This window comes from Pyrus communis, chromosome 7 (genome assembly GCF_963583255.1).
Source record: "Pyrus communis chromosome 7, drPyrComm1.1, whole genome shotgun sequence".
In the NCBI taxonomy this organism is placed as follows: domain Eukaryota; kingdom Viridiplantae; phylum Streptophyta; class Magnoliopsida; order Rosales; family Rosaceae; genus Pyrus; species Pyrus communis.
This window is the reverse complement of record NC_084809.1, coordinates 952,131-961,569: the sequence shown is the minus strand read 5'-3', so window position 1 is coordinate 961,569 and position 9,439 is coordinate 952,131. Positions and strand designations below refer to the sequence as shown.

Sequence of the window (9,439 nt, the reverse complement as noted above, 5' to 3'; positions counted from 1 at the left end):
TAAATTATTTCACACACACATATATAACCAAAAAAAAAAAAAAACATGCATGCTATATGTAAAAATTCAAGCAAAATAATTTACCTATAAAAAAAAATTATTTGATTAAGTGCACCTACTTTTCAACTTTTAAAATGTTTTTTCTTTAGTCAAAAAAGATGTTAGATTTCAAAATTTAAAATGTTAGATTGCTTAAACAAAAGCAAATTAATTTACTTACAAATAAAGCAATTTTATTTTGATTCAAAATTAGTTTACCTATTATTTGTACATATATCTTATAATAAAAAAATGTGCCAAATATGTGCAATAATACATGGAAATATATATTACCTACAAAATAAAAGAATGTTATTTGTTTCAATATTAATTTACCTACAAAATATGCGTTATTGCTCATCATAAATTTACATATAGGTAGATTAATTAGTTAATATGTTTGAGCATATAGTAGTACTATATATATATATATATATATGTATATATATATGTTAGGGGTAATAATATGTGCAATAACTATTTGTTCATTGTAATTAAGGTGAGTAATTACATTTATTGATTTATTTTGAATATTGTGGTACAAGTTGTAAATATTTTGTAATAATAGGTTAATAACTTCTCTAATTGGCAGTCATTTTCAAATTTGGGTTTTATTTTGATGTTTGTAACTAGGTAGGTTTTTATTTAGGAAATAAGAGTTGTAAGGGTCTATATCTAAAGAACCCAATATATTCAAATGGCCAAGCATATTTAATAACTGGAAACTAAATGGCTAAAAAGAGAAATGAATTATTTGAAGTTAATCGAAGATTTGATGCAAAATCGAGCGCAACGACGTTATAGGATTTATACATCATTTAATAAAATAAAGCTTTATTGTTGTAGTTTCGTTCTTGTATGAAAAATATGCAAATGTTGTCGACAGATAGATCAAACCCTATGGGCAGTGGTGCAAGTTGGCACGCTTACCGTCCGCAAGGGGCTGCTGGCTGGCAACGTTAATTTTGGTCCTAACCCTAGGAACACGAAACCTGCTCGATCAATGTGCAAGTAGCAAGTGGGGTTACCCGATAGCAAATAATACAACGAATTAGCTTGATCCACCTGCTATATATCTAGTAACTAAGCTATGACAGCTACTATCCGATTTATATAAGATTTTTGTGAAACGGGCAATTTTTTATCCAATTTACATAAGATTTTTGTAAAACGTGCAATTTTTTGTGCAATTTAGTATCAAACAGGTCATCTATATAAGTCGAATGTAAAATTTACTTTACCAAAATGCATCTTTATTATATTCAGTAGTGACTTAAAAATACATATTCTGTTGTTTATGGTAACACTTCTAAAAATCTAGGTACTCAGATGGTGATATTTATCTTAAGTCAAATCGATTTCTTTTTCGGGCAGTATACTTATGAATTATATTAATTATACGCCTCCAAATTTATCCTGGAAATTCCTTTCCTTTTTTTTCCCTTCTTTTTGTGTTTGAGGTGGATCTGGATATCTCCAGGAAATTTCAGCAGAGAATGGGGTTCACTGATAAAAAAAGAAAAAAGCTTTGGATTTTTCAAAGTCAAACAAAAAAAAAAGTAGTCGTGGAATGGACAATAAAGATAGATGAATGCTGACTTTCTCTGCTGAGATGGGAGGGTAATTTTGTCCAATCCACACGTGCCAGCTTGTATTATATAAATAGAGAGAGCACCCTCGTTAACTTCTGTGCTTCGGACTCGACTTGCGTTTCCTCTCGGGTTCTCTCTTACTCTCTCCCCCTCTCTCTCTATATATATACATCTGTGGTGTTGTCTTTGTCGTGTATCCTTACAATCTTGTACCGGCCATGGGAACCCAAGCTCCAACTAACGACAACAATTACAACCGTGCAGAGGTTAGTCTCTCTCTCTCTCTCTCTCTCTCTCTCTCTAAATCCAATGTCTCTAACACTTTCGAAAGTTCTAATGATGTCGGAGTGCCTGTGTTTGTTAACATGTTTTTATTTTTCCGTTCTCAAATGCTCTAAGACTGTCATCTTTCGTTTGTTGTTGTTGTTGGATAAAAGTCGTGTTTGTTTCCTGAGAAAATGCAGCAACATGATATCTAAGTCTACAAGAATTAGACCTGTATTTCTAGCAAATTAGAACATTATTATATAATTATATTCATATTAAATACAGAAATCATATATCAATATTATCTCGTATATGCACTTTTTTTCGTAGGGTTTTGAGCCTTCTGGTGTTTGTGTTTACTGTTCAACTTGTTTATTCTAATTTGTCAATAAATCACTTCACTTAATTTGGTTGAAAGCTCAACGTTCCTATCCAATTTAACTTACGGCTTACGGCTTACGGCATCTTGTTAAATTTCTATGACATTCAACCTCCTTCTTTGAATTCCTAGACAAATAGTTCTGTGGAGGTGACCACAGATACCTAACACAATTTATGACCACATGTATATAGTCTTCGCGTTCTCTCTCATCAAGCACAAATTATGCTAAGTTTTTAATCACATGCTTCTCACGGAACGTGGTGATTTATTGTAAAAAAAAAAAAAAAAAAAAAAAAAAAAGTAAATATACTATTTTAAACTAAATATTTTTGTATTATAAGCGACTTGAGAGTGAGGATTCGAAAGTAGACACCGTTTTAAAAAGTATGAGGATTCTCTCTCCTCGTAATCTTTTTTTACTTTTCTCCCCTTCTATTTGAACGGTTATGATTTAACCAAATCAACATCTTATATTTCTTTTTTTATAGAGATAATAAGACAAAAAAATAATATATGAGAGAAGGAGAGGGAAGGGGATGAGAATAGAAAATGAGAGAATCCTCCTCCTTTTAAAACGTTTATTTCTTGTCTTCTCATTACATTTTAATTGATGTATTTTGACTTTAGCTACATCATTTTGTATTTTGTTTGAAGTTTTGTGTGCTTATAATATGAACACACAAGACGATACTATTTGCAAGCCAGGTTGTCCAGAGATATTATTCGTAAGCTAGGTTGTCCATTTAAGAGATTTTTCGATGTGCTTAGAACATATGATAGAACACCACATATTATTATACAACTATAAGAATGCTTGAAAGAAAACTTCTCTCTAATTATATAATATTATGCGATTCTTCTCCTTTATTTCGGGCACATTGAAAAATCTCTTGTTCACTCGATTCTCTTTGGCAAAATGTGTAGTATATTCTATGTTGCATTTAATTCCATAGCTTATCCTAAATTGCGTGACTTGATTAGTTGGCAAGAGTAGGGCTTGTTTGGTATCCTACTTGAGTTCAACTTTTTTAACTCAAAAACACTTTTTGAGTTTTAGGTCTTAAATTCTTGTTTGGTAGGACTCTTTTTAAAAATTGGATTCAAAACTAACTTAAAAATATAAGCTATTTCTTAAAAACACTAAAAATAAGTTTTTAGAGTTTTCCTGCTATTTTCTCAACATCTTCTTTTCCTCCTAACCTTCTCTTTTCTCTCCCAACCCTCTCTTTCTTCTCTCCCCACGTCACACGTTATCTTCTCTCTCTCCTCAGCCTTTGTCTTGTCTCTCTCTCTCTCATCACTATCTCTTTCTTCTCACTCCTCACCTTCTCACCATAATTTTTTGCTCTCTCCCTATCCTCCTATCTTTCTCTCTCCTCGCCAACTATTTCCTCTCTTTTCTCTTTCTCAATTCTTTCTCTCCTCCAATTTTTGTTCAAGGAAGTTTGAATTCAAACTAAAAAAAAATATTTTTAAAAATTCAACCAAACATATTTTTGAAAATTTGAGACTTAAAAGAAAACTGTTTTTAAGTGATTTTATTTGAAAATTATTTTTAGGAACAACCAAAGTTTTTGGGTAGGATGCCAAACAAACCCTTAGCTTTCCAGTTGTCACTGGGATAATCCACAGGATGGATTTCTATATCTAGAACAAATAAAGTAATGAATAAATTTTTGTTTGAAAATTAGTAAAAAATTACAAGATTTGGATTTAATAATATGTTAATGGGCCATAACCAAGCTTGACCGCTGTATTGGTCGTCGACGTAAGGAATTAGTGCTGGGCCCGTTATATGGTGGGCCCAATGTTAATAAGACAGGTTGACAGAATTGATAAAAAGGTCTTTTCAACTTTTGATGTTTTGATTCATCCTTAGAATAAGAGGATAACGGAATCCGGATGCCAAGTACCGAAGGTTCATTGAATTTTTTTTTCCCGAAAACCCCCTATTCCCTTAGAATACCAATTACACACCATTGTCGTTTGTTAATTATTTTTCCCTTATTCGTCCTTGATTTACGGAAGTTATTGGAAAAAGATTCTAGCCGGATACTTTTTTTAGGGATCTAGTGATTTCGTGATCGTGACTGTTCATTGTATATTGTACGGTCAGAAATCATTTCAAAATTTAAATTTTAAAAAATTAAATATAAATAGTACCTCACGAAAACTGATCGCACAATGTACGATGAACGATTACGATCACGGAATTCCTAGGAAAAGGATTCGGCAAGGATCCTTGTTCGAAGATAGTTAGCTTCGTGCACGTAAAAAAGTTAATTTTGCTCGCAATTAAATTAAAGTTTCATACAGTGTGTTAGAATGAAATTTGCAATTAAATTAGAATAACTTTTTTATGTAGAGTCAAGTTTCTAGCTAACCCACCTCTGACGGAAAGAACTTTGCTGCTGAAAAAACCAACAATAGCTCTTGCTGATGACAATCACAGTTGGACATGTGTCCAAGTTGTGATTAAAAAATCAACAACTTGGACACGTGTCCAGCTGTGATTGGTTATCAACAGGGGCTATTGCTGATTTTTCAGCAGCCAAGTCCCGTTCACCTCTGACCATATTGATTTCATTCAAGCGAATAATGATAGGATAATACTTGTGTTCCTCTTTTAAAAATACAAATTTTATATCGGAACGTTCCATTTCTTAATTTTTATTTAAAGATCACCCTAACAAAAAATCATTTTAATTGGAGATTATTTAATTATTTTAAATTATAGAACAAATCGATAATAAAAAAAATGTATAGAATAAATCGAGGTACTAAATAATATATTCATGATGAAGCGTCCATTATTTGATATGTTTAGATAATTAAATGATCACCAGTTTGAATAATTTTTTGTAAAATTAATTTTTAAATGAAGATTAATAAGTTGAACGGTTCCGATCCTTAATTTTATTGGCTTATGGGATATTAGTCATTTATTTGGGTGAAAATATTTGATTGTTTTGTTTAAGATGCTGATGAAACATGCTACTGTGTATGATAGATTGATGAAAAATTAGCAAAGCAGAAGAAAATCGACGAGTGGCTTCCGATCACTGGTTCAAGGAATGCAAAATGGTGGTACTCAGCCTTCCACAATGTCACTGCCATGGTTGGAGCGGGTGTTCTCAGTCTCCCTTACGCCATGGCCAATCTTGGATGGTATGTTAATCCCAATCAGTTCAACCTTAATCCTCAGTCACTAGTAAATAATTATACAATTCTTCAAATCACTTTGGAAAGTAATTTCCGCGTACTCCTCTCCCTGTACGCCCTTGTTTACTGCTGTTAATTTGCCTTCACATTGTGGTAATTCAGGGGTCCTGGTGTGGTAATTCTAGTGCTGTCATGGATCATCACACTGTACACACTGTGGCAAATGGTTGAAATGCATGAAATGGTTCCAGGCAAACGGTTTGATCGATACCACGAGCTCGGGCAGTATGCATTTGGTGAAAAGCTTGGCCTTTACATTGTTGTGCCCCAACAGCTCATCGTCGAGGTCGGTGTCAACATTGTATACATGGTTACCGGAGGAAAATCACTGCAGAAGGTCCACAATTCTGTGTGCTCAGACTGTAAAAATATCAAGTTAACTTACTTCATAATGATCTTTGCATCTGTTCACTTTGTCCTCTCCCACCTTCCCAACTTCAACTCCATCTCCGGTGTGTCTTTGGCTGCTGCAGTCATGTCCTTGAGGTATAGATTCCGAACTTGACTCGATTAAAAATATTTTTAGAATGACTAAGCACTCGTTTGAGATTTATTTTGGGAAAGCTTAAAGGCGCCTTCACAACCAATAGTGCTTTTAGTGGCTTAGATTAGTTGAAAATGTTTTTGCGTTATGGATATATAAACTTGTCATTTTTCATGCCGTCCCATGAAGTGCTTTTATTGAAAGCACTTTTGAACACAAGTGTTTTTCTTTTTTAAACCATTCCCAAGCGGGCCTTAATAGTGCTTTCAGACCAACAAAAAATACTTATGTCATTATTTGACAAAGAAAAGTTAAAAAGAGTTCATGGATTATAAAAGTAGTTCGAGTTTTATAACAAATTTAACGTGTTTATTCTAAAAAGCAGTAAAGCACTTCCACAAAAAGTTCTTGAAAAAACATTTTTTTAACAGGTCGTTCATTTTGTTAGTTTTTGGTCCAAATTAAAGTTTAATTAATATCTTTCAGTTGATTTTGTGATGGATGCAGTTACTCTACCATCGCTTGGGCAGCCTCTGTGGACAAGGGTGTGGTAGAAAATGTCTCGTATGATTACAGATCTAAGACTACAACAGGCAATGTGTTCAACTTCTTCAATGCCTTGGGTGACGTGGCTTTTGCCTATGCTGGTCACAATGTTGTTCTTGAAATCCAAGCAACAATTCCATCTACACCGGAGAAGCCATCCAAGGGACCCATGTGGAGAGGAGTCATCGTCGCCTACATCGTAGTCGCCTTGTGCTACTTCCCAGTTGCTCTGATCGGATACTACATTTTTGGCAATTCAGTCGAAGATAACATCCTCATTTCACTCGAAAAACCTAACTGGCTCATTGCAATGGCCAACATGTTTGTTGTCATCCATGTCATCGGAAGCTATCAGATTTACGCAATGCCGGTGTTTGACATGATCGAAACTGTACTGGTAAAGAAGTTGAATTTCGAACCTACTAGAACGCTTCGCTTCATTACGCGTAATATATATGTCGGTAAGTACCCTTTTCCCTTAATTCCATCAAGTTATAACACGAGCTTAAAGGAGCATGTTGTTGCCTGGGGTGGATAAATGAGTGTTCTAAATTGACATTTTATTGCAGCATTCACCATGTTCGTCGGCATTACCTTCCCTTTCTTCAGTGGTCTCCTTGGATTCTTTGGAGGATTTGCTTTCGCCCCGACAACTTATTTTGTAAGCCCGCAGTTTTTCTCCACATCTGATCCAAAACATAGCGTACCGTTACTTGTACATTTTGATTTAATCTTGTTATAACTATCTGCAGCTCCCTTGCATAATGTGGCTTGCCATCTACAAGCCAAGGAAGTTCAGCTTGTCTTGGTGGTGCAACTATGTACGTTCATTTGTACTCATACTTCGTTGTTCATAAGTTTTCGTTTCCTTTTAATTATATTAGTTAACCTAATAATTATTTTACTTAATCATTTTCAGATCTGCATCTTTTTTGGTGTTCTTTTGATGGTTCTATCACCTATCGGAGGATTGAGATCGATCATCATTCAAGCCAAGACCTACAAATTTTACTCATAAGTCCTTCGCCACCCTATCCGAGAAAGGATACTAGGTTGCTGCAAGATGCATCTCAGAAACGCGAAAAAGAAAATGAAGCCGTTGATGATGATGATGGAGAGTTAATTAATTAGGACTGTGTGCCTCGAGGGTCCTGCAGTAATCGAAGATCTGAAATAAATTGGAAACACAGATTGGTTTCATGGGGAAGAATTCAATCCATATCACCAATTGAAGGAACTTCAAAGGATTCTTCTTTTGTTTCATTTTCTCAGTTTGTGGTTGTGCATGTGTGCATATATTTATATGTATCATCTCAATTTCTTTTGCTTTTGTGTTTTGTTTTCTGCATTTTTAATTGATCTATCTCGTAAAGATTGATCAAATCCTAAAATACATGAGAACAAATCTAGTCTTTTGTGTAATCAGTACTCTTGATAGGGCTTAGGAAAAGAGTATTTGGAACTACATTTTCTCTTTATGTAGCTTGGTGTTGATTTAATCTCTTTGGTGTGCAACATTTTCACATATATTTATCAATGACGGTTTGAAACGTTTAATGGTTGTGTTATGGTGTTATAATGTGACGTGTGCCCAAATACTGGCAATGGGGATGCTTCATTGAGTTGTCCAAAACTCTGTTTCATATTAAAAAGCACATAAATCACCATTTTGAAGAAGAAGAAAAAAAGCGTCTGAACCCAACTATTATTACACCCGACTAAGGTACACTCCAAAATTTGAATTCAGTTGACCCAATAAGCCCAGCTTGACCTTTGTAACTTTTCTTTGGAGACATCATCATTCCACAAGTGGCACAAGAGCACCCTCGTTAATTTCTGTGCTTCGGACTCGACTTGCGTTTCCTCTCGGGTTCTCTTGCACTCTCTCTCCCCCCCCTCTCTCTCTCTATATATATCTTTGGTGTTGCATTTGAAAAATATTTTACATGTGCCCATGTTGACTGTTAATCTGTTGTCTGTTAAAAAGTTGTGTAAAGATAATCGTAGTTGGTTTATATGTGATGATATTCAGTTTTTTGTGCAGGACAAGGCAACAGGGGCAATCCTCCATCACGGAAAGAGTAGCAATCATGAGTTGTTTCGAGTACCTGTGCATATTTTTCCCACACTAATGAATCAAGGTGTATGTTCGTCTGCTTATCTGGGACAGTCTGTGAAATCTTCTCTGTGGCATCAGTGTTGTGGTCACCCTTCCAATGATATCTTGTCAACTATGCTTAGGGATTCTAATATAGCTGTCACTTCTGATGAAACTGTCAAAATCTGTTCTCATTATATTGATGGCAAAATGACTAGACTTCCGTTTTCTGATAGAGTTGATAAAGTAGATATTCCCTTTTACAAAGTTCACAGTGATGTATGGGGACTTTCTCCAGTTGTTTCAGTTGAGGGTTTTCGCTATTATGTGTCTTTTGTAGATGTGGCAACTAGGTTTGTATGGATTTTTCCTATAATGAATAAATCAGAAGTTTTTGGTTCTTTTGTCAAGTTTTGTGCATATATTGAGAATCAATTCCATACTCGAATCAAAGTGTTACAATCAGATGGTGGTGGGGAGTTTCTCAGCAATGCTTTTAAGGAATTTTTGGCAACACATGGTATATTACATTTTATTTCTTGTCCTTATACACCTCAGCAGAATGGATTGGCTGAGAGGAAGCACCGTCATCTCATTGAGACAGCTATTACAATGCTTTCTGTTGCACAGTTACCTCATAAGTTTTGGTCTTATGCAGTCACTCATGCTGCATTTTTGATCAATCGAATGCCCTGCAAGAATCTTCATATGGAATCACCTTTTGGAAAGTTATTTGGTAAGAAACCTGACATAGCTCATCTCAAAGTGTTTGGTTCTGCCATCTATCCCTATCTTCGACCATACAATAC

General features: G+C 34.7%; 1 pseudogene; it reads left to right on the top strand.

Moving 5' to 3' along the window:
* The first annotated feature begins 1,717 nt into the window (after positions 1-1,717).
* LOC137739491 (lysine histidine transporter 1-like) lies at positions 1,718-8,082 on the top strand (annotated as a pseudogene).
* The last annotated feature ends 1,357 nt before the right edge of the window (positions 8,083-9,439 follow it).